This window comes from Caretta caretta, chromosome 20 (genome assembly GCF_965140235.1).
Source record: "Caretta caretta isolate rCarCar2 chromosome 20, rCarCar1.hap1, whole genome shotgun sequence".
NCBI lineage: Eukaryota > Metazoa > Chordata > Testudines > Cheloniidae > Caretta > Caretta caretta.
The window spans coordinates 18495127-18521130 of record NC_134225.1 but is presented as its reverse complement, the minus strand read 5'-3'; the positions used below and the strand labels follow the sequence as shown (position 1 = coordinate 18521130).

Below are 26004 nucleotides of genomic sequence, written 5' to 3'. Positions count from 1 at the left end.
ATTCACGCATGTGAGGAATCTGGGTCTTCTGGTTGGAGCCTGTAGAGCTAGGATTGCCAACTTTCTAAAATTGCACAAAACTGAACACCTCTGCCACACCCCTTCTCCCACAGCCCTGCCCCTTCCCCCATGGCCCCACCCATACTCACTCCACCCCCCACTCCCCATCGCTCACTCTCCCGCACCCTCACTCACTTTCACTGGGCTGGGGCAGGGGGTGCAGGCTGCCAGATGGGGCCAGGGATGAGGGGCTTGGGGGTGCAGGAGGGGGTTCTGATCTGGGGCAGGAGGGTGGGGTGCAGGCCAGGGTTTGGGGTGCAGGCTTCAGCTGGGCAGTGCTCAAGAGGCTCCCGGTTGGCGGCAGAGCAGGGCTAAGGCAGGCTCCCTGACCCGACTCCATGTGACTCCCAGAAGTGGCTGGCATGTCCAGCTCCTAGGCACCAGAGCCAGGGGGCTCTGCATACTGCTCGCACCCTCAGGTGCCACCCCCAACACCTCCCATTGCCCACGGTTCCTGGCCAATGGGAGTTGCGGAGCCAGCGCTGGCGAGCAGGAGCAGCACAAGGAGCTTCCCCGATTGCCCCTCTGCCTAGGAGCTGCAGGGACATGCCGGCCACTTCCGGGAGCCGCGTGGTGTCAGGACAGGGAGCCTGCCTTAGCCCCACGATGCCACTGCCTGGACTTTTAACAGCCTGGTCAGCAATGCTGACCGGAGACGCCGGGGTCCCTTTTTGACCGAGCGTTCTGGTCAAAAACCTTGCTTGGCAATCCTATGCAGCCCTCATGACAGAGAAGAGCTTGGAAGCATGACTGCTAGAAACTGGTTACACATGAGAGCTGATATTTGCACCCGAGGCCACTAGCTGAGGTTTTAAGCAACGCCAGTTGTCACAAAGCCTTGCAATCAAATTGCAAGTGTTGGCAACCCTGTTATCCAAAGAAGGTCTTGATGAGTCAGGGGGTGGGTCTCAAATCGCGTTAACACAAAAGTTCACTTAATATTGAAAAGCCAAGTCAAGACACTGGCTAGCGTGTTTGGAGGTATGTTGGCGGCGTAGGCCAGGACATAACCTGCTTACAGCCTAGCCTGCAACACCTCACCCTGTCTGCAAAAAAGCTGCCCCTGGACAGGTTAGCTCAGCAGGAGACGGATACATTTCAATGGAGCATGTTCACATGGCACCACTTGGACCAGTGTATTTGGTTCAGCAAGGAGAGTGGTATACCATGGATAGACAGTCCAGCATTCTCCACTGCCCCGCAGGCTCCCCGAGTTAACGTAATGTGATTCAAAGCCACAGCTTTCTGCCCAGCATGGCCTGGCCCAGAGGAATGCCACACTGATGGTGGAGGGCGTTTACCTCAATTAATTCTGTTCTTACCCTACTTCATGCACTGAGGACCTCAGGCCAAGAATTTTTATGATCTGGGTGCCCAGACTGGCTAATCAGTTTCAAGGCAAGCAGCCAACAATTTGCAGGGCATGCAGAGATCACAACACACACAAACCCCACTGAAATTCCTGGGAACTGCAGCTGGCCACCGGAATTCATTCTGGCCAAGAATTTGGCGAGCTTCAAAAGAGGGAGCAGATATTTAAATGGGCGAGAAGATCCAGAGTTCATTACTGCCAACACTTTATGGAAGGATGTTGAACCTCCTGCTTTGGGACTTAACACAATTCAACTAGTAGGGATCAGCGGGGGTCGGGGGAGGGGAGGTAAGATTACCCCCACACCTGCCGCTGTAGGACTCACTTCTTATACGTTCCTCTGAGGCAGTTGGAGGCCAGATACTGGACACTATAAACCTCCAACTGTCTAATCACACAAACCCAACACCCTTGTCCCGCCCTGCACCCTCCATCGCTCGCTCTCCCCCACCCTCACTCAGTTTCACAAGCCTGGAGCATGGGGTGCAGGCTCTGGGCTGGGGCTAAGGGGTTCAAGCTTGGGGGAGATCAGGTGCTGGAGGGTGCTCAGTGTTGGGGGAGGGGATTGGGATGCGGGAGAAGGTGTGGGGCTGGGGCATGTGAGAAGTTTTGGGGTGCTGGCTCTGGGAGGCGGCTCAGGGATGGGGTGTAGGAGGGGGTTTGGGCTCCAGCCAGGCGGTGCTTACCTCAGTGGGTGGCGCAGCGGGGCTAAGGCAGGCTCCCTACCTGCCCTGGCCCTACGCCGCTCCCAGAACAACCAGCATGTCCCTGGCTGGAACCACAGCAAATGGGAGCTGCGGGGACAGAGCCCGCCTTAGCCCCACTGCTTTGCACCCAGGAGCCAGAGTTAAGCAGGACAAAGGCTTCATGTGCTGCCCCCTCTGTGTACCACTCCTCGAAGTGGCCAGTAAGTCCATGTGGCCCCTGGGAGGGGGGCTCCACACACTGCCCCTGCCTACAGGCATCACCCCCACAGCTCCCATTGGCTGTAATTTCTGGCCAATGGGAGTTGTGGAGTTGGTGCTCAGGGTGCAGTCAGCGCGGAGACCCCTGGACCCACCGCAGGGGCTGCAGGGACATGCCGGCCGCTTCCGGGAGCCGTACGGGGCCAGGGCAGGCAGGGAGCCTGCCTTAGCCCTGCTGGACTTTTAGCACCTAAAAAAAAAAAAAATCTCCCAGTTTGGCTTCAGTAGCCTCTGGGAGATAGAGCCCGATTCTGGGAGACACCCAGCCAAACCGGGAGGGTTGGCAACCCTAGATCTCCAATCTGAGCAAGTCCAGCAAGCCCTTCATGTCCCTAGCATCAGTGAAGAGGATCCAGCCAGTTCTACCAATGGGGCCCCAAATCCATATTTAGTAAGTCACTTCACTTTAGCTCTCCAGCTGTGAACACTTAAGTTGTGTTCGCTGCAAAGAGAAGGCGTGTGTTTTTACAGTGCGCCGAACTCTGTGCAAGTCTGGAACAGAGACCGTGCTCTGTAGATGTCGCTAGGCAGGGTCAGTCAGAGCGGTGGGGGGGGAGGGGGAGGGATTTTCCTCAGGAGACACGTTGTAAAATGAAGATTCATCCAACCTGAAGTGTCGCAGGAATGGATCAGGTTTGATGAAACTTCGGTTTGGGAAGGTTTCTCAGGCCCAGGATGGAAACTTCCCAACACAGTCCAGTGGGTAGGGCGCTCTTCTGGGATGTGGGAGACCTGCTCTGCCTGATTCAGAGCAGAGGCCTGACACTGGGTCTCCCACATCCCACAGTGGGGAAGAAAGCTACCAGACCCTCCCCTGGGATAGTGCTTGGGGTGTGCTATAGACCGCTGGGATCCGATCTGGATATGGACAGAGACCTCTTTAATGTTTTTAAAGAAGCAAATACTAATGGGAATTGTGTGATCATGGGAGACTAGCTTCCAAGATGTAGACTGGAGGACAAGTGCTAGTAATAATAAATAGGGCTCAGATTTTCCTAGATGCGATAGCTGATGGATTCCTTCATCAAGTAGCTGCTGAACTGACTAGAGGAGATGCCATTTTAGATTTGGTTTTGGTGAGTAGTGAGGACCTCATAGAAGAGATGGTTGTAGGGGACAACCTTGGCTCAAGTGATCATGAGCTAATTCAGTTCAAACTGAACAGAAGGATTAACAAGAATAAATCTGTGACCAGGGTTGTTAATTTCAAAAAGACTAACTTTCAAAAATTAAGGAAATTAGTTAGGGAAGTGGATTGGACTGAAAAACTTGTGGATCTAAAGGTGGAGGAGGCCTGGAATTACTTCAAGTCAAAGCTGCAGAAGCCATCGGAAGCCTGCATCCCAAGAAAGGGGAAAAATTCATAGGCAGGAGTTGTAGACCCAGCTGGATGAGCAAGCGTCTCAGAGAGGTGATTAAGAAAGCAGAAAGCCTACAGGGAGTGGAAGATGGGAGGGATCAGCAAGGAAAGCTACCTTACTGAGGTCAGCACATGTAGGGATAAAAGCCATGTACAGTTGGACCTTGCAAAGGGAATTAAAACCAATAGCAAAAGGTTCTATAGCCATATACATCAGAAGAAAACAAAGAAAGAAGTGGGACCGCTGAACACTGAGGATGGAGTGGAGGTTAAAGATAATCTAGGCATGGGCCAATATCTAAATACTTTGCCTCAGTCTTTAACGAGGCTATTGAGGAGCTTAGGGATAATGGTAGGATGGCAAATGGGAATGAGGATATGGAGGTAGATATTACTACATCCGAGGTAGACGCCAAACTCGAACAGTTTGATGGGGCTAAACTGGGGGGGCCTGGATAATCTTCCTCCAAGAATATTAAAGGAGCTGGCACATGAAATTGCAAGCCCATTAGCAAGAATTTTTAATGCATCTGTAAACTCAGGGGTTGTACCATATGACTGGAGAATTGCTAACACAGTTCCCATTTTTAAGAAAGTAAAAAAAAGTGATCTGGGTAACTACGGACCTGTTAGTTTGACATGTGTAGTATGCAAGGTCTTGGAAAAAATTTTGAAGGAGAAAATAGTTAAGGACATTGAGGTCAATGGTAATTGGGTCAAAATACAACATGGCTTTACAAAAGGTAGATCGTGTCAAAGCAACCTGATCTCCTTTGAGGAGGCAACAGATTTTTTAGACAAAGGAAAAGCAGTGGATCTAATTTACCTCGATTTCAATAAGGCGTTTGATACGGTTCCACATGGAGAATTATTAGCTAAATTGGAAAAGATGGGGATCAATATGAAAACTGAAAGGTGGATAAGGAACTGGTTAAAGGGGAGACGACAACGGGTCACACTGAAAGGCGAACTGTCAGGCTGGAAGGAGGTTACCAGTGGAGTTCCTCAAGGATCGGTTTTGGGGCCAATCTTTTTATTACTGACCTCGGCACAAAAAGCAGGAATGTGCTAATAAAGTTTGCAGATGACACAAAGCTGGGAGGTATTGCCAATACAGAGAGGGACCAGGATATCCTACAGGAGGATCTGGATGACCTTGTAAACTGGACTAATAGTAATAGGATGAAATTTAATAATGAGAAGTGTAAGTTTATGCATTTAGGGATTAATAACAAGAATTTCTGTTATAAACTGGGGACGGATGAATTAGAAGTAACGGAGGAGGAGAAGGACCTTGGAGTATTGGTTAATCACAGGACGACTATGAGCCGCCAATGTGATGTGGCCGTGAAAAAAGCTAATGTGGTCTTGGGATGCATCAGGCGAGGTATTTCCAGTGGAGATCAGGAGGTGTTAGTACCGTTATACAAGGCACTGGTGAGACCTCACCTGGAATATTGTGTGCAGTTCTGGTCTCCCATGTTTGAGAAGGAGGAATTCAAACTGGAACAGGTACAGAGAAGGGCTACAAGGATGATCCGTGGAATGGAAAACCTGTCTTATGAAAGGAGACTCAAAGAGCTTGGCTTCTTTAGCCTAACCAAAAGAAGGTTGAGGGGAGATATGATTGCTCTCTATAAATCTATCAGGGGGATAAATATCAGGGAGGGAGAGGAATTATTTAAGCTCAGTACCAATGTGGACACAAGAACAAATGGATATAAACTGGCCATCAGGAAGTTTAGACTTGAAATTAGATGAAGGGGTTTCTAACCATCAGAGGAGTGAAGTTCTGGAATAGTCTTCCAAGGGGAGCAGTGGAGGCAAAAGACATATCTAGCTTCAAGACTAAGCTCGATAAATTTATGGAGGAGACATAAATATGATATGATGGGATAGCCCTAATTTTGGAAATTAATTGATCTTTGACTATTAGTGGTAGATATGCCCAACGGCCTGTGATGGGATGTTAGATGGGGTGGGATCTGAGTTACTACAGAGAATTCTTTCCTGGGTATCTGGCTGGTGAGTCTTGCCCACATGCTCAGGGTTTAGCAGATTGCCATATTTGGGATTGGGAAGGATTTTTCCTCCAGGGCAGATTGGCAAAGGCCACGGGGGGGGGGGGGGGGGGCACCTTCCTCTGCATCGTGGGGCATGGGTTACTTGCTGGAGGATTCTCTGCACCTTGAAGTCTTTAAACCATGATTTGAAGACTTCAATAACTCAGACATAAGTTTGGGGGTTGTTATAAGAGTTGGCGGGTGAAATTCTGTGGCCTGCGTTGTACAGGTCAGACTAGATCATCATAATGGTCCCTTCTGACCTTAAAAATCTATGATTCTTTCCTGTTTTCAGGAAAGTTCTGATGTGGAATAAAAACAAAGCTGAAATCCTCCTGTGTTCCCAAACTATGGAATTCTTATTTGCCAGCCCTAAAGTTAAATCTCTCGATGCGAGGAGGTAAGGAATTACTTCTTCCTTGTCTCCTAGGATGTCACATAAAATTAACAGCACCTTTTCACTCCTGCGGCCCCCCAGTGAAGATTAATCTTGAGCCTTCAGCCTCAGATCATTGAGTTGTGGGTGGAGGGAAGGAGGTGGCCTGGTCACTATCACCAGATCTAGATTCAATTAAAGGGTTTTTTTTTTTTGGTTTTTTTTTTAAAGCCCTCTTCTCAGATTCACACTTCTCCCAGTTGGAGTGTGACATTCCCTCATGGTGTGAGGTCTCACGTTACCAGCACTAAAACAGCCTTGCAATTTCTAAGTATTCCAGGATGACAAATTTCCTAACTCACAATGTTGTATCCAACTCGTGGGACTTCTCTGTTAGATGTTGTCCTGACAAATAAAGAGGAACTGATGACAGAACTAAAAGTTACATAGTAGCTTAGATACAAGTGATCATGATTCCATTGCATTCATAACGTGCAGGCAGAATAAAGTCCAGACCAGTGATATGTACACACACGGTGTTTTAAGAGGGCCATTTCACAAAGTTGAAACCAATTTGAGCCAAATCAGCTGGGAGGAAGAATTTAATCAGAAAAATATGAATCATAACTGGGAATTTTAAACACTATTAGATTCCCCAAAAAGCCACAGTAGAAGGCGGCCACATTGATTGGGGGGAAAAAACAAAAACAAACCTGGTTTAGAAGGCACATATAAAATGGAAAAAAAGAGGGAAGTTGATAATGACTATAAATCAGAAGTCAGGAATTGTAGAAAACTGGTAAGGGAAGGAAAGGGATGCAAGGAAATCTATGGTTAACAGAGTTAAGGACAATGAGGTTTTTTGTTTGTTTTTTAAAGTATATTAGGAACAAAAAGAATCCTAAACAACGGTATTGGTCCATTGCTAGATGCAAATGGTAATAAATAATAATAATGCAGAAAAGGCTGAAGTGTCTAATAAATATTTCTGTTGTATTTTCCCACGTAGAAATGATGTAGTCATTACATAGGATAACACTTTCCATTCCACTAGTATCTCTCAGGAGGATGTTAGATAGCAGCTACTGAAGTCAGATATTTTTTAAATCAACAGACCTGAATAATTTACATCCAAGAATTTTGAAAGAGCTGGCTGAGGAGTTCACTGGACTGTGAACACCGATTTTCAATAAGCCTCAGAGCACTGGAAAGTTCCAGAAGAAAGCTGATGTTGTGCCAATATTTAAAAAGGGTAAATGGGATCACCTGAGTAATTATAGGCGTGTCAGTCTGACATCGGCCCCAGGCAAGATAATGGAGCAGCTGATAGGGGACTCTATTAATAAAGAACTAAAGGACGGTAATGTAATTAGTGCCAAGCAACATGGGTTTATGGGAAATGAATCCCGTCAAACTAAGTTGATCTCTTTTGTTGATGAGATTAGCAGACTGGTTGATGAAAGCAATGTTGGTGGAATATGTATGGCATTCTGATCAATCCACTGAATGTGTGCCACATCAATTTCATAATATTCTCATTTTAAAAAAGCTGGCTAACGAGCTGTCTCAAAAGGTAGCTGAGAATGGGAAATGAGCATCAAACAGGTGCGTTTCCGGGGGGGCTGCAGGAACAGGGTCTCGGCCCTACACTAGTTAACATTTTCATCAATGAGCTGCGGGGAGGGGGAAGGCATCACTGATGACTCTCAGATTGGAGGAGTGGTCACGTGAGGAAGAGGACAGGTCACGGATACAGATCCGTAAATTGCGTCCAAGCAAACAATCTGGGTTTTAATCTGGCTAGAGGTAAACAGACATCTAGGGCCATCCTTACAGGGTGGGGGGGACTCTATCCTGGGGAGCAGTGACTCTGAAAATGACTTGGGGGTGGAGGTGGCTCATCAGCTGAACGCAACCCCAAAAGGGCTAATGAGATCCTGGGATGCATGAAGAGGGAAATCTCAAGTAGAAACAGGGAGGTTATTTTACCTGGTTCACAGAGAGTGTTTTCCCTCCCCTGTCCTTCGGGAGGTGTTGGAAGGATTTTAGTCCACAGAGGCCCCATAAGACACTGCGCGCTTGTTGGGAGCTAAAACTGCGGTGAGCTTGTAAGCACAAGAGCCCCGAGTGGGATCTGAAGGCGTACTCCCCAACGAGAGCCCCTGTGGGAGTGATCGAGTGCTCTCTGGTGAGCTTATTAGCATGCGTGTAGGTTCTTGTATTGGCTTAAACCCATTTTCTCCAACACCTGTCAGGGATGGTCTGAGTTTACTGGGCCCTGCCTCAGTGCAGAGCACTGGACTTCGCTTTGAGTCCCTTCCTGCCCAGCATTTCTGATGCTTTTACTTTCAGAAAACAATGTGCTTGCTTCGAAATAGCTGAGTGGTGGCTTAACTGGGGCAATTACGCGGTTAACTGGGAAGAGAAAGACACAACAGGCTGTTTAGGCCACCTGTCTTTTGTGGAGGACGTTACAATAGAGTCGGGTTGCTGGGAAGCCCAGCAATAGGCCAGTCCGAAGGGATGGGGTGAGTATGTCCACCCAGGACAGGTCAGGAGCCTGAAACTGAGCGGGCGCCCTTCCTGGCCCCTAGAGGAGGAAATACAGGTGCAATTGCCCTGAATTGCGGCATCCAGTGCTGTGTGCACAATGCACGAAGGGTATTGACAAATTAGAGAGGGGTGGAGAAGGGCTCGAAGAAGGATTAAAGGATCAGACAACATGGCTCAGGCTCAAGGGGCTCAATCACTGTATCTGCTTAGTCTGGCAAAGAGAAGCAGGGAGGGTGACCTGACGACAGTCTAAGTGCCCACACAGGGAACAAATGACAACGGGCTGTTCCATCTAGCAGCGAAAGGTCTTACCCGATCCAATTCGGGCTGGAAATAAAGCCCAAGGTTCTGAACAGGGAAGGGAATTAACCCCTGGAACAATTTACCAGGCTCATGCTGGAATCTCCAGCACGGACCATTTTTAAGTCAAGTTTGGATGTTTTTCTGAACGCTCTGCTCTAGGCAGGGCCAGCCCTAGGGGCGTGCAGCGCCCAGGACGTAGGTGCCAAGCTTCTAATCTGCTCCCCCTGGCTACGCCCCCCCCCCTTCCCCAGGGCCCCACCCCTGCCCCGCCTCTTCCCTGCCCAGTTCCACCCCCTGCCCCAAACACACTGCACCCTCGATCCTCTCCCCTCCCCCCCAGCACCTTCTGATGCCGCGAAACATCTGATCCACAGCAGATGCTGAGAGGGAGGGGGAGGAGCTGATTGGCGGGGGCCTGCCGAGGGGCAGGAGAGAGGTTCTGGTAGGGGGATTCCTCCTCACACACCCCGCCCCCGGCCACTCACCTCCCTGTTCGCCCCCTCACCTTGCTTGCTCACCACCCGCCTCACCTCCCCATGCAATGCTCAGGGCGATCACCCTGATTCACTGTACCCAAGCGATGGCTCTAGGCATGGTTTGGGGGCAGTTCTCCGGCCTGTGGCATATAGGAGGTCAGACTAGACAATCCCAACGATCCCTTTGGGCCTTGGAATTAGGATTTTTACAGGCAAAGTTTACCCTCCTCCCCTCGAGCTGTCGCCGAGTCAGCACAAGGGTGGTGGCGGCAGGGGGAAATAGGAGTGGCCTGCAGAGGAGAAGAGAGTTCTTAGCTTCCTTTGTCAACTGCAAGAAACTCCGATATTTTCTAACCTCCAGGAAGCAGCTCTCCCCACCTACTCTGGAGTTGCCTCAGCGGGCCAAAACCAGGTGGCTTTTTTAATTATTGCAGATACACACTGCTGGCTCTTGCTCTAATCTGCTGCCCACTGAAAAGAGCTCGGCCTGCTCTAGCCAGTTTTTGTACTGATAACTATGTGGGTTGAGGCTGGGTGATTTTTAACATTTATATCCAGTACAACCCCTAGTGTTGACACTTATACTGGTATAAAGATGTCAGCACTGCCTAGTGGCTACAGCACTGTACTGGGACCCGAGTCCTGGGTTCTATTCCCCAATTGGCAACCTCAGCCAAGTCACTTGTGTTCCTCAGTTTCCCCACCTGTAAAATGGGTCTAGTGACACGGACCCCCAAAGCACTTTTCATCAGTAGGTCTCCTTTGTAAGACGCTAGGGATTATTGTTCCAACATGGTTTACTCGCCTTCCTGTACAGGTATAACTATATCAGTAGAAGCACCTCTAAACAGATATAACTGCATCCATCCTAGGGCTTTGTCTAAGCACAAGATGTGTAGTTAAAGCAACGCAATCCCTAATCTCTAGGTAGCTCTGGGATTTATTTTACTACCGTAGCTGAGTGTCTCAATCTGGAAGGTATTTATCCTTACATTAAAGGGTTATTATCCCCATAGTACTAGTGGGGAAACTGAGGCACTGAAGGGCTCCCCCAAGGTGACACAGGAAGGCTGTGGCAGATCTGGCATGTCAGGCCAGGTCTTCTGAGTCCCAGGCTAGTGCTCTAACCATTGCACTGTGCATCCTCTCTGCTACAGGGCTCTCGAGGACCCTCTGCTCTCAGCAGTCCCAGTCTATGTAGCTGTGTCACACACAGTGACAGATCAGAGCCAAGAGCCCATTCTGCCAGCACAGGGACCCCAAAGTCAGCCTGAATGAGCATGTGGTGGGTCCACACACCCCCATCCAGGAGAGGGTCTCTGCCTTTGTGTCAGAGGAAGGAGCAGAGTCTGGGAAGGGCTCCAGGCCAGTGCTGGTCAGAGGCACAATTATGTCACTAATTAAACATTACATAAACCCCACCCCCAAGCCACAGAGCAGCCTCACATGCCCCCTGTGCTGGCTCGGTAGCCTGATGCCAAGGGCCACCCAGAGAGGCTGTTCCTAGTGAGAGCAAAGTCTTCCTGTCCCCTCCCCCCCAGCCATGCCTGACCCGGCCCTGGAGGAGACCCCACCATCCTATGGAACTAGGGGGTTGGAGCCATGGCTCATGCAGAAGCCAAACACAGGGCTATGTGCAACACTGCCCTCTACTGGCTACAATGGGGACTGGTCGATCGTGTGCCACAGGCCCCGCGCTGCTGATGGAGATCTCCTTCAGCCCAAGTGGGCTGGGCTGGGCTTTAGGCGCAGGAGGGGGAGAGTTCTCGCCCTGCTGATGCCATGAAGTTGCGAGCAGCCATGATGCAGTGGGGTGGGAGAGCTCATGAACCACAAGCTGTGTGCACACACACACAGCACCACAGGAAGAGCCGCAGGGGCTGGGTGGAAAGAGGAGATTCCTTGGGAGTAGCTGACGACGCGGCCTGACTGTTGCTACAGACAGACCCGTGCACAGATCTAGCAGCCTTGCCCTCCCGCCATGCCCAGAGATCTCTGCTCGTGCAGAGGGGAGAACAGATCTGTGCTACTGCCCCCGTGCTCCCCCCCCCAGCAGAGATCTAGTCACCCTGCCAATCCCTACCCCCAAATCCAGTTACAGGCTCCCACAGCACTTCGGGTGGTTTAAGGCCACAGAGGGATTTAACAGCAAAATCCCTTCCCAGAGCATGCTGGGAAGGATGAGACACAACAAGTTTGGGTGGCAGCAGCATCTCTGCACAGCTGGCCTGAGAGTCTGCCCCAGAGTGCGCACCACATGGGTCACAGCAGTCTCTGCCGGTCATACGAGCCACTGAGGAACCTACATGGGTCTGATGATCCCATTTGCTCACCACTACCCTGTGCTAGCTGGAAGCAAAGTTGTTCTGCTGTGTGTCATAGGCCCTATACTGCTAAGGGAGATTCCCCATGCTTGGGACAACCAGCAGTGGTGGTGCTTGTGGGGTGGGAGGAAAAAATCAGAGTGGAGCCCCCACTGGGGGAGTTGCAAGTACTTAGTGGAGGGAATCCAAGACTCGACCCCACACACACACTCCAAATGGGGTGCAGTGCCCCATAGTGCCTGGGGAGCTGCCTCCAGGGAGAAGGCAGAAGGCATTTGCTCCCACCCCCTCCTCCTATGGCCAGTAGCTGCCCTGTTCTGGTGACCAATAGCCCCAGAGGCATCAATTCTGCTGTCCCCTCCAGGCTGGCATGAAGCGCTGCTCCCAGCCACAGAGCTGCAGACCCTTGCACCTGGGGTCATGGGTGCAACCCAGTGGTATCTTATGGACAAAGACAGAGGCCTGGTGCCTGCCCAGCCACTCCTGCAAAGCCAGGAGGAGAACCAGCCCGCAGGCTCCTGCTACTAGAGCCAGGGCAGCTCTCCTATGGCTAAAAGAAAAGGAGTACTTGTAGCACCTTAGAGACTAACCAATTTATTTGAGCATGAAGTGAGCTGTAGCTCACGAAAGCTCATGCTCAAATAAATTGGTTAGTCTCTAAGGTGCTACAAGTCCTCCTTTTCTTTTTGCGAATACAGACTAACACGGCTGTTACTCTGAAACCTGTCTCCTATGGCTGGTAGCAGTAGCAGGTCCCTTGTCCTCTGGGCTCAGCCTCCAACCTGTAGGGCCTTTTCAGCCCTAGATCTCAAAGCCCTGGCAGAGAGGAGCCCTGGGTAACCACAGCTGGGGAAATGGAGGCACAGAAAGACGAAGCAACTTGGCCCAAGGCCCTACAGCAGGAGCAGTGGTCAAACCCCATAGTCCGGACTCCCTGCCCTGCCCCCTTCCCCCATGCTCTGGCCAATAAGACCCCACTCCCCTCCCAGAGCTGGGCGTAGAACCAAGGAGTCCCAGCTTCCAGGTCTGTTCCTCTTCCCACTGGCCTATGCTGGCCCCACTCTGAAAACAGAAAAGGAGTACTTGTGGCACCTGGGAGACTAACCAATTTATTTGAGCATGAGCTTTCGTGAGCTACAGCTCCCTTCATCGGATGCATACTGTGGAAAATACAGAAGATCTTTTTATACACACAAACCACGAAAAAAATGGGTGTTTACCACTACAAAAGGTTTTCTCTCCCCCCACCCTACTCTCCTGCTGGTAATAGCTTATCTAAAGCGATCACTCTCCTTACAATGTGTATGATAAAAAGATCTTCTGTACTTTCCACGGTATGCATCCGATGAAGTGAGCTGTAGCTCACGAAAGCTCATGCTCAAATAAATTGGTTAGTCTCTCAGGTGCCACAAGTACTCCTTTTCTTTTTGCGAATACAGACTGACACGGCTGTTACTCTGAACTCTGAAAACAGATCTGGCTCCACTATGGCCTGGCTGGGAGCAAGTCAATAGACACCAGCCGCTGCTAGCCCAGCCTGCTCCCCCCTGCAACTCAGTGCTGGGAGGCACCATATGGCTAACAATGGGGCCCCTTAACCAGCTCGGTGGCTTTATTAACTGTCTGAGTTTAGAGGAAGTTAATCAGACCCGGAGGCCTGTGAGGAGGGGGTTGCACCAGCTGGACAGTGTCCCCCCCACCCCCTCCTAGCCCCCAAGGTCCCAGCCCACCAGTCACTCCCTCCCCAGCTGGGCCCAGAGGGCAGAAGGCCCACTGCTTTCCCCATGGACAGGAGGCTAAGCGGCAATAAGCCACACTGAGATCCAGGCAAGGTTTGATTGGAGGGGGCAGATTCTCGGCCACCGGCCCACACTGAGGTCTGGGCGAGCTCCCTGGGGCTCTTTGCTGAATGCTAAGCCTGCCACAGCCACTCCTTTCCGAGCCACCGTAGCAGGAGGACTCCTGCCTAGCAAAGAGCCAGAAGCAAAAGCTACATTTAGCCGGGGGGCATCCGTTTGTTTCGTCAGTTTCAGGAGTCTGGACATTTCCTTTGTAAAGCAGGCCCCCCCAGGCCCGTTTAAAACCGGGAGACACAAGCATCCCACGGGTCACGTTCAGGCCTACTGCCCCTGCCCCAAGCTCGAAACACACCATCAGCCAGAGTTCACGGAGGATAGTTCCCGCAAGCGGAGATGGCGGCTTCCCTGCCCATGGGTCTAGCCAGCTTCCTTAGCGTGTCCAGGCCCTGCCTCACAGCTCTGAGCCCCAGCCATTCTGCTCCTCGAGCTCCCCCCACCCCACTCCTCAAGATGGCAGCTGCCCTCTTTGTTTATTTCCCGCTCCCTGGGGTTGAAAGATACCGGGAGGTTGCTAGTGATTAACTCCTCATTAGATGCAGCAATCAGCATCTTTAAGGCTCTGCGGAAGGGCTCGAGACAGCTCAGACACACAGCACTCTGCTGTGCCAGCCAGGGGCGGGCCAAAAGCCTGATCGGATTTCAGGGAAAGCTAAGCAGTGTCGGCGAGCCGTGCCCCCATTTCTTCACCCCACCTCCAAAGCCGCAGATCCCCTTCAGATCCGGAGCTGGCGAGGCAGCACCAAGCTAGAGAAAGGGCAGGGCCATGGCTGAGGCACTGGGATTCAGGAGATCAGGGTTCAAACCCCAGCTCTGCCACAGACTGCCTGGGTGACCTTGGGCAAGTCACGGCAGCTCTGTGCCTCAGTTTCCCCACCTTTAAGCCAGGGTGGATAATACTTTTCATCCTATTTGGATAATGAACTTTTGGGGGCAGGGACCCTCTCTCATTGTGTCTGTGCAGGGCCTGGCACAGCAGGGCCCTGATCTCTGCTGGGGTGCTATACAATTAGCATTGATCTCCCCTCTGAACAGCCCCAGCTGGTAGGGTTGGAATCAGATTCATAGATTAGATTATCACAATAGTTCCTTCTGGCTTTAATCTGGCCTCCTGTATAGCACAGGTCAGAGAACTGCCCCACAATCATTCATAGAGCCAGTCTTGATTCAACACCGTGAGTGATGGAGAATCCGACCACAACCCATGGTAAATTGTTCCAATGGCTAATTAATTACCCTGACAGTTAAAAAACATACACTCAATTTCCAGTCTAAATTGGTCTTGCTTCAGCTGCAAGTCATTGGATCATGTTAGGCCTTTGCCTGCTACATTGAAGAGCCCAGTATCAAATGTTTGTTCCCCATGTAGGTACTTCTAGACTAATCACTTCACCCTTCAATAGAGGCCAACCCAGGGCAGAACCATGCCCCTGGGGTCAGAACGGATCTGCATCTATGTAGATATATGGGAAAGCAGAAAGTGTTAAACACTCTTCTTCCCCAAGAGGAATTCCCAGTCCTGCCTCTTCCAAGATGGCGAATTCTTCCCCTCCCAGGTCTAAATGTCACCAGGCCAACTTCAGACACAGATCAGAACTTCACCGTTTGCAGGGAGTTTGGCTCAGACCCCATTGACACCAGCACACTCCATGCCTGAGACACTATATCAGCAACATTGCCTAGAGCACCAATATCCAGAGGCCATGGGTTCTATTCCTTGCTCTGTCACTGGCCTGCTGGATGACCTTGGGCACATGTGAAAGTCTGTACCCCTCTTTTATAGAGCTATGCTAGATCTCGTAAAGAGGAGGCCCTGTGTGGTATCATTTGAAAACTCAATTTGCTGATCATTATTGTCCTGGTGAAGTGTGTGGCAACTTTGTATGCAAAGTTGTAAGATTCTACTTACTGTATGATGTTACTAAGCCATATTCCAAATCTGAAGACCACTCACAAACAGTTCCCCAGAGAAAAAAAGGCCAGCCAATGCCTCAGCAAGGTGTCAACAAAATCAAATGGACCCACCACCTGGCTAAGTGGCCATTCTTTGACAGGAAAAAGGATGTGGGCGAAAATCTACACCTTGACAAAGGAACACTGGGGGGGGGGGGGATTGTGTGGACAGGACTCCCCCTGACTTGGAGAGGATTCTCAAAGAAGAGACAAACGTATAAGGAGGGAGAGCAAACACCCCAAATTCTCTCTCCTCCTTCATCTCTACCCACAGCCTCACCACCACCTGAAGAACAAGGAAAACAGCATTGGACTGTGGGAGGGATCCTGTCTGAAAGAGACTGAGTTCGTAAAACGTTGGGAATATGCAGTGAGAGAACAAGCTAAGAGAATTCTAAGCAAAGTCTACGTTAGGCATTGGTTGTGTTTTGCTTTCATTTTCTTGTAACCAATTCTGACTTTCATGCCTCATTACTTGTAATCACTTAAATTCTCTCTCTAGTTAATACATTTGCTTCATTGTTTTATCTAAACGAGTGCGTTTGGATTGGAGTGTTTGGGAAACTCCATTTGAGATAACAGGATTTGAACATAATCACCTTTTATTGACAACACAACCAACTTCATATGAGCTTGTGTTGTCCAGGAGGGTGCTGGGCAGTGCAAGATGCACATTTCTGGGGGAAGCCTGGGACTGGGAGTTTGCTGGTGTTGCCCTGCAGCATAATTCAAGAGTGGCTGGCTGGAGCCCACATGCAGTATAACTGGAAGCAATGCACATGCAAAAGGCTGTGAGAGAGCACACCAAGAGTGGCTGCTCTCTCAGTGAAGCAGTGTAAAAGGCACCTCAGGCTGGAGAACTGAGGGGACACAGCTGTCCATCAGTCCAGACTGTACCCTGGTGATGTCACAGCATGCCCCTTCGTGCCTCAGTTTCCCCATCTGTAGAGTTCGATGAGACTGACCTTTTCAAAGCCCTTCGAGATCTACTGATAATAAACACTATAAAAGCAGAGTTAATTTTAATAGTGCTAATGCTCTACTGTGACTTCCTGTTTCTATAGGGGGTCCTTTGAAAGGATGCTCAGGGCGTTCCTGGCATGCTCCGACTTCAGCAAGTGAAAGCCAGCAAAGATGAGTGCAGAGTACTACACCTAGAGAGGCCAAATCAAAAGCACAGCTACAAACTGGGGAAGAAGAGACTGGCAGCAGTCCTGCCGACGAGGCCCTGGTGGTTAGAGCGGATCACAAATTGGACACAAGCCAACAATGATGTGACTGTGAAGAAGCCGAATATTCTGGGGTTCATCCACAGAAACTTTGCATATAGCAAACAGGAGGTAGCTGTCCCCCTCTACTCAGCACTGGTGAGGCCTCACCTGGAGTACTGTGTCCAGCTTTGGGTGTCCCGCTTTAAGAAAGACGTGGACAAACTGGAGACAGTCCAGAGGAGATTGGGGAGGGGGAAGGGGGGGGGGGGGAAGTGTTATAAAAGCTTTAGCAAACCTAAGCTGTATGAGGAAAGGTTGAAAGAACTGGACATGCCTAGTCAAGAGAAGGTTGAGAGAGGGGAGAACTCATAACAGTATTCAAATACATTAAGGGCTGTTATAAAGAGGACAGTGATCAATTATTCTCCACGTCTACTGCGGGAAGGGCAAGAAGGAACCAGCTTAATAAGCAGCAAGGGAGAGATATTGTAGCTTAGATATTGGGAAAAACTATCCTCACAACTAGGAAGTGAAGTACTGGAACAGGGGACCAAGGGGAGGCTCTGTAATCCCCATCACTGGAGGGTTTTAAGAACAGGTTGAACGAACACCGATCAAGAATGGTCTAGGTTTACTTGGTCCTGCCTCAGCACAGGGGGCTAGACTAGATAGCAGAGGTCCCTTCCAACCCTCCATTTCTACGAACTAGAAAAACGTGTGTGTGCATCACTGCCCATTAGTGGATAGATTCAGAACCATGTGTCCTAAGCCCTATGCTACAGACCACCGAAGGGTGATTCGCCTCTAGCTCAGCAGCCAGCAGTCTCAGAACAGGTGGTTCCTTTCGTGAGACCCCAAGCAGCGCTTTCACAAACGGACCTAGGACACAGCTTGGCTCGAGCACGTAGCTCCACTTCTGTCCAACAGCAGTTTAGGCTGGTCGGCACAGCAGAATGATACAAAAAGCAACCGCCGAGATGCAGCCAGCTCTGGGGCATAGCGCAGCTGTGGCTGCTTTTAACACCATGCTGTTTCACACAGGAAGCAAAGACTATTGCATCTGCAGGTGGAGAAAGACGAGGAAGGGGCAGACTGGGGAGGCAGAATGGAAACTGCTCAAGTTGGAGCATGGCCAGGACATCGCAGGATCTTTAAATGGGTCAGGATCTCAGCTGAATGAGTCAGTGTTTTTCTGGCAGAGACTTTCCAAGCAGGTCAGAATCCTGCTGTTACTAACACACTGCTAGTCTAGCTCCTACACACAGGGATGGGAATTGGTGCTTTCAGAAACTTGCTTCAGCAAGATCTTCCCTGGGAGCTTGAGCTAAGCCCCCTCCCCCAGTCTGTTCACTGTATCCACCTGCAGTCTCTTCTTATAAGCTCTTTGGGGCAGAGGCCTTCGTCATTCTATGTACAGCACCTAGCACAATGCAGCCCTGGTCCCCGTAGCACCTTCGGGCACCGTAATGGTAGCTTGCGAGCTACCTCACAACACACAGGAGTCCTGCTGCCCAGCTCGATCCACTACACCCCGCCAACTACAGTTTATGAAGTTAAGCATAGGACTCTTCATTCACAATATATCCCCCCCAAATACCCCAATTGTAACCACCTCTTCCGGATCCTGGATCTCCCCCCGCAGCCAGTGACCCCAGACCTCACTCAAGGCTCGCAGAAAGCAGACACCACTCCCCTCCCCATCCCAGTCCCCCAGAAGAGAGATCTGCAGCCGACATGCCTCAGCCCCTCTGGGCAGGGAGAAGGGGCTGCCCCCTCCCAGCTGAAGCATTGGCAGACACCAGCCCTTCCACCCAGCGGTTTGGATCCAACATCAGCCCGGAGTGGGTTGGGTTGGGGGAAAGGAAGCCAGCTCCATACAGCTGCCTGCATTCCCATTGAAACACCCCGCTTTGGGCACACACACCTGCTATTGGACTGGCCCCGTGCAAACACAGACGATCTGGAGTGAGCCGCCTCATCCAGCTCACACCCCAGGCAGCCCTGGGCACTGCCCACTCCAGGCCTCACTGGGGTGCCAGGGCTCCACACCCCCTTTGTCCTCATGTACAGCAGCTGTGAGAGCTTTGCACAGGGCTTCTGCCCTGCTCCCCACAGCACCTCCTGCTGGGAAAGGCTGGGGCGGCAGGATCTCCCCCCCCCAAAGCTAGATTTAGAGAGGATTAAACAAGATCTGTGTATTTCTTCCCTTTCCGAAGGCCTTCTAGGCCAGTGCATTTCAGAGGCAGAGTCCAAGCTTAGCGCCTGCTTCCACACTTGGACAAAAGGGGGCATGGCCCCTTTAAGAGCTTTCTCTATCCCAGCCCTTGTTTGCATAAGAATGGCCCCAGCTGGGGGGGAGGGGGGGCGGTGCAGGAGAGAGAGAGAAAATCCATTGAGAAGGGGAAACAACCAAAAGAAAACATCCCTGGATCAGAGCTGAGCCAGGCAGCTGCTGCCAGACAGGCACTGCTCCCCATGCACCGATCCATCCCCCACACAGTGCCATGAAGTCTAGTCATAGAGCCAGCCCCACACATCCATCTGCTCAGGCTGCTGCCCCCCGGCTATTGCTACAAGCTGACTAGTGTTCCCTGCAGCAGTGACCTCTGCTGGCTGGAATCTGAACTGCATAGCCAGGTGTCATGGCCTATACTGCTAACAACTGGTGAGGATTCCCCATTAGCAAAATACCTGCTGTTTAAGAATGGGAGGGTCACAATTCCACCCTCCCACAGATGCCTTTGAGTCACAAGCACAGCACAGGGGAAGGCCTAGGAGTCACTCCACGGATTCCTGGCTTGTGCTTTGTCCTGGGAGAAGAGCAGTAGTTGCCTCCCTCCCATCCCCCCCCCCCCCACTCCAGTAATAGAACCCAGGAATCCTGGCTCTCCAGCCTCACCCTGATCTAATCCACTAGAACCTGCTCCCTGCCCAGAGAACCCAAGAATCCTGCTGCCCCCCAGCTTCAAGCCACTAGGCTCCACTCGCCTCCCAGAGGATCCAGGAATCCTGGTGCCCCCAGCCTAAACCCACTAGATCCCCCACCCTGCTACTCCCAGCTCTGGGAGAATCCCGGAAATGCTGGCATGGGTCAATATTCCCCTGCTGATCCTCAGCAGCATCTCACAGATCCTCCTGGGAGCCTTGACTAGGCAAATACCCTGCCAGATTGTTTTGTTTATTCAAATAACTGCAGTGACAAAGTCGAGCTGCCTCTCCCCCACTTGGCTTTGTGTGCTGGATACGCAACTGAACTCCCTGGGAACAGCCCCTTGCCCAGGCACCTGGCTTGCCGGGGAAAGATGCTGCTCAATCAATGATCGCTGAGAAGCCATCATGGCTGCAGTTAGCAGGGCGGGGGATCAACCCCTGAACAGCCTACCTACCCTCACTGCATGTTTTGACATCAGGATCAGTTGTTTTCCTAGGTCTGCTCCAGCCCCCTCAAAGGCCAGGGAAGGCCTGTGGCCTGGGTTACAGAGGCCGGACTAGAAGATCCCCAGGGTCCCTGGGGCCTTTATGGGTATGTTTACACTGCATTCCGGAGCCTGCCGGACCGAGCCTGCCAGCCCATGTCCGTCTCTGCCCAGCAGGGCTCGCGCCAATGCTGTAAAGACAATGGTGTAGACTGGGTGGGGCCAAACTGGGGCTCGTGAGCCGCACGTAGCTCTTTTACAGTTAAAGTGCGGCTTGCAGAGGCCGCCCCCATTCTCAGCCTACCAGTCTGTACGGGGGGGAGCTCGGGCTTCTGTCCTGCGGCAGGGTGGTGCGACTAGGGGCTTCTGCCCTACGGGGGGAGTGGGTCTAAGGGCTTTAGCAGGTTGCCCCTGTTCAAGAGCCGCAAGACTTCTGAAGATTATTGTATGCGGCTCGGAGCATCAGCGTTTGGCCACTCCTGATATAGACTGGGCTTTGAAATTTCAGCTTGGGCTCTGAAGGCTGGGGCGGGGGCTTCTCAGCTGAACTCATGGCAGGAGACACCCACGCACCCACCCAAGAGCAGGGCTCTGTTCTGTCTGTGGTGAGTCCCCTGTACAAGGACTCGCAGAACATGCTCAGACTCCTGGCGCTTTCTGTCAGTGGATCTCAGAGCACCTCCCAAAACAGGTCAGTGTCATTCACCCCCTTTTTGCAGGTTGGCAACTGAGGCACAGAGGGGGAGAGATTTGCCCAGGGCGAGCCAGTGGCAAAGCCAGGGATAGAACCCAGGCTGCAGCAGCTGCCTTCTCCTGCGACACTGGTTTCCAATTGAGGGGGAAGCGGTTTTAGGCCACATGAGTCTCTAGTGAGGCTGACTGACCCAGAGGTTTCCAAAGGCTTGCCAGCCTGCACTACCTAGCACCACCACTGGGGGTCACCCTAAATCCTGGCCTGAGCATGCATGGGAGCTGCTGCTGTCTACACTAAGCAGCTGACTGGGCAAGTGGAGCAGAGGGAGAGGATTGGTGACCACCTCACCTGGGTGGCTGGGACAGAGACTCAAAAGCCAGCCAGGCAGGTTCTAGAGCCAGCCAAGAGTGCCTCCCAGCTCTGTTCCCATACGTGGCCGTTTCTGAGCAGCATCGGGCATGCCGATTCTGACACATCAGGAGAACCAAGAGACTCAGATCCAGCACAGCACACAGTGGAGTTTAGGGGGCCAGGCACTTCTCCCCAACACACTGGGACATGGCATCTCGGCCACTCCAGAGCGTGGCAAGGCAGTAGGGTGGACAGACAGCAAGTGTGAAAAATTGGGACAGTGAGTGGGAGTAATAGGCACCTATATAAGACAAAGCCCCAAATATCAGGACTGTTCCTATGAAATCAGGACATCTGGACACCCTATAGGGCAGCATTGGGTACAGCCATTGTACCATGCTGGGGGAAGCCTCAGATCCAGCAGGGACTTCGATCGGGGGCAGGTGCAGTAGACACACCCTAGAGAGATGCAGCAGAGACAAGTCCTGCCAGCACCTGGAAGGAGCTCAGCAATTTCTCCTCTAGGTCACAGCTCCCCTTTCAGGTGGGGAAAACCTCACCCCACTGCAATGAAAGGGTCAATCCCCACCCCATTCATCTCCACCTCTGGCAGGATGGTTTGGAAGGGGAGCCCAGATGCACCCCAAGGTGTGGCCCACTCCAGATAAGAGTCATCATAGGATGAAGTTGTTCCTATTATGGTTGGGGGGGGGGGAGGGGATCATTCCCACCCCACCAACAATCCTAGTTCTAGACCTGGCAAATAGCTGGAAACCACAACACTGAAGAGCATCAAGTGCCTTAAGATGCCAGGGGATGGCATGGAGGCAGAGCACGGGGTTCAGTGCCCCTCCCTCCCCCCACCTGCATCCAGCTATGTGCTGGCAATAGAACCCAGACATTCTGCCACACCATCCCCAGAGGTGGCTGCATCTCAAGACCTAGACCATGCTGGGAAATATTTAGTTTCTGGCCCTATGCAACTGGTAAACCCCCTCTTCTCACCAAGGACAAGGGGGGAAAGCATGGTAATGTGTCAGCCTATGGTATTCTAGGCAACTCCCCCACCCAATGACGGCATGGAAGGTGGGGGAGGAGAAGAGATGCTAGCCTTGGAGACCCCGTGTACCCACAGGTTGGATAGAAGTTGAACAATGGTGGGATAAGCTTCCACGCACACCCCTATAAGAGCTGAATCTTGATCTGCACTGACCCCTAACCCTAGGGGAAAGGGGGTGTGTGCGCTGTCTGCTGTCCCTTCCCTCCCCCCACACACACTGCTGCCACCAGCTAGATCCCACCTAATCCCCAGCCCGTCCCGCAGGTTCCAGAATGCCAGACTGTCCGGAGGCCAGTGGCCTAGGGCCAGACATTCCTGCATTTACTGTGGGCTCCCAAAGCCCCCTCCCCCTCCGGGGCAGAATGTGCCCGACAGATCAGGATATACCAGTCGGGCGGGGGCTGGAGACACCAGATCCTCTTGCTCCCCAGGTGCCTCTGCTCAGAGACACAGGCCTTGCCCAAGAGGCCTTCACAACAGGAGCCCTACAAGATGACAGCTTCCCTGGCATCAAGGGACACTGTGTGGGGTGCAGTGGGGAGGAAGAGACATCTCAAAACAGGACCTTCCTCAGTCTCTCTCAGCAGTGGGGTTGAAATTAAATAATCCCATTCCAACCTGGCAGCTACTCCCTTAAACCAATCAATAAACTAATTATTCATGGATCAGCCATTTAGTTTATAAACTGGATTTAATCCACAGACAGAATCCAGGGTGGAGCGTCTTTTACTCATCTCAGCAGAGAGATACCAAGACCCTTGTGCATTCACAGAACAAGATGAGTTAGCAAAAAGAAAAGGAGTACTTGTGGCACCTTAGAGACTAACCAATTTATTTGAGCATGAGCTTTCGTGAGCCACAGCTCTGATGAAGTGAGCTGTGGCTCACGAAAGCTCATGCTCAAATAAATTGGTTAGTCTCTAAGGTGCCACAAGGGCTGTTCCTCTGAAAGATGAGTTAGGCAATTCCCCTCCTCGCAAAGAGGAGCGTTTGTCCCACATGCAATGACCAGACACTGGAGACCACAGCATGGGGGTGAATCCCCTTCTGTACTTAAGACAGTGGTTGGTCATGATCTTGTCAATTTCTGATGAGGATTCGCTGCCTCTCTAATTTAATCCAACTACCTACAGCCCTGGCCAACCCACACAGCAATTTTAAGACCAGAAGGGGCTGTTGGAGCATCTATGACAGGTTTCAGAGGAACAGCCGTGTTAGTCTGTATTCACAAAAAGAAAAGGAGGACTTGTGGCACCTTAGAGACTAACCAATTTATTTGAGCAGGAGCTTTCGTGAGCTACAGCTCACTTCATCAGATGCAAGCTTCCTGTCTAACCAGGCCAGAGACTGCCACTCACTTACCCCCGTATTCAGCCCAGTGAATGCACAATTTTAACCAAGGGCTCTGCTACATGAGGTAGGTTAAAGATGGTGTTCCTCAGGTGTTAGTTTAAACCAGTTTAGTTAAAGAGTGTTCCCATGGGCCTTCACCAGGTGATTTGTTTCAGTCGCTTGGGACTGTGTAACCAGGCAGTTGTTTATGTGTGACTTTTTAAAGTCATCTCATATCAGCATAACCCCTAGTGCAGCTGCAGTTTTAAATTCACTGATGCTGGTCTGGCTTATTCCCTCTCCCCTGTGCAGCTGTTGTGTAGACATACCCGCATGCATCACTGCCAACCCTCGTAGAGCATCTGATTTAGATTTAGCTTAAGCCTGTTGCTTTGGTCTTTCCTTGGGACACTTCTGCTGGCGGGAGCTGTGGTCACACGAGGAGGGTCGGCCCCGGATGGCTCTCCCAAGCCCCTTTCCTAGCCATGGTTCCACACCCATCCGCCCGGGCTGGCAGCGAGGAGTTTAAAATTCACCCCTTGAATTAAAGCTCATGCACTTTTCTCCTGGAAAGAGCCCCAGGAGGGGCTAAACCAGAGCCACTTTGGGTGCAGCTTTACGCCTGGCTCAGAACTGCCAGGCCCATCCCCTCAGCCTTCACACCCTTAAACAGCCACAGGCGAAGCGCGCTTCCCCCCCATTGCATTAGTGAACCAGACACATTGGGCCTCCATTACAAACCCCATTCCCACCCCCAGGCCTCTCTGATGGGCAGAGTAGCAGCCCCAAGGCGACCTAGGAAACCCCCCGGATATCAGTCAGCTGTCGGGAATCCATGGGGTACGACTCCCTGAGCCATCCGTGGTACTCACCAGGGAGGGTAAAACATACAGGACCCCACTGCCAAAGGGGGCTCGGAGCAGTGGGTGACCCTTAGAGCCCTTTCGCCCCACCTTAGGGCGCCACCCACCCACCGCCAGCTCCAGCCAGACGCAGCGCGGGGGGAGAAGCGAGGTGGGTCAAGCCGCCCCGGCTAACAAAGGCGCTGGCTCCCCCCCCAAGCCCAGCTGAGAGATTTGCACCTGCTGGGCGATTAAGATTCACACCCGGCTACATCAAAACAAACCTCCCCCGCAGCTCCGCTCCAGCCGGGAACCCGGCGGGGTGGGGATGGGGGGGGGGGCAGAGAGAGCCCAGGACTGGCCTGGGGGGGGGGGCTCAGCTCAAGCCGGGGGGGGGCCGCAGGGAAAGGGCCGCCTGGCTGTTACCTGCTGCGATCCGCGGGGAAACGCCTCTCGCCACCTGCTGCAGCCCCCGTCCAAACCCGGCTTTGTCTGGCGGCGGCTCCCGGCCCGGGCGTGCGGTGCCGAGTCGCGCCCCAGCCCCACTGGGTGAGGAGGGGACCAGGCGGGGAGGACACACGCCCCCCCCCCGCTGAATTAGCTCCTTAGCCAATGGCAGGGCAGGCTGGGGTTTAAAGCGATGATGTCACCCGCCCCCCACCCCCAGGGGCTGGTCAATTATCTTCGCCAGCCGGCGGGTGCTGCCGCTTGGTGCCCCCGCGCCGGGCAGCTGGTTACTGGATCGATGGGCCGGGGGGAGGGGAGCGGGCGTGTAACCCTTTCACTGCCAGGGCTTCCTGGGGGAGCAAGGGGCTCCCTATCCTGTCCCCGCACCACAGTCGGTCTGCCTGTCTATCCCCCCCACACACACACACACACCCCTCTCTCTGTCTGCCTGTCTTTCCCCCCACACCTCTCTGTCTGCCTGTCTCTCCCCCCGCCCCCCCACACCTCTCGGTCTGCCTGTCTACCCCCCCACACACACCTCTCTGCCTGTCTATCCCCCCGCTCCCCCCACCTCTCTGTCTTGTCTGTCTACCCCCCCACCTCTCTCTGTCTGCCTGTCTACCCCACCCCACACCTCTCTCTGTCTGCCTGTCTATCCTCCCGCCCCCCCACCTCTCTCTGTCTGCCTGTCTATCCCCCCCCCACACACACACCTCTCTCTGTCTGCCTGTCTATCCCCCCCCACACACACACCTCTCTGTCTGCCTGTCTATCCCCCGCTCCCCACACCTCTCTGTCTGTCTACCCCCCCCACCTCTCTCTGTCTGCCTGTCTACCCCCACACACACACCTCTCTCTGTCTGCCTGTCTATCCCCCCACACACACACACCTCTCTGTCTGCCTGTCTATCCCCACAGGCTACTTTGTCTAGTCACCCCTGCGCACAAATCGGTCCATCTCTCTATCCCCCTGCACCTCTGTCTGTCTGC

At 52.3% G+C, this 26004-nt stretch overlaps 1 protein-coding gene across 1 annotated transcript in view; it reads right to left on the bottom strand.

Annotated features, from left to right (window-relative positions):
- The window catches only part of PRR36 (proline rich 36), a 42192-nt gene extending 16928 nt beyond the window's left edge, over positions 1-25264 (bottom strand). Inside the window, exon 1 of the mRNA XM_048832331.2 lies at positions 24994-25264. The gene's annotated coding sequence lies outside the window, so the exon portion shown is untranslated. The remainder of the gene's footprint in view (positions 1-24993) is intronic.
- Between the last annotated feature and the right edge of the window lie 740 nt (positions 25265-26004).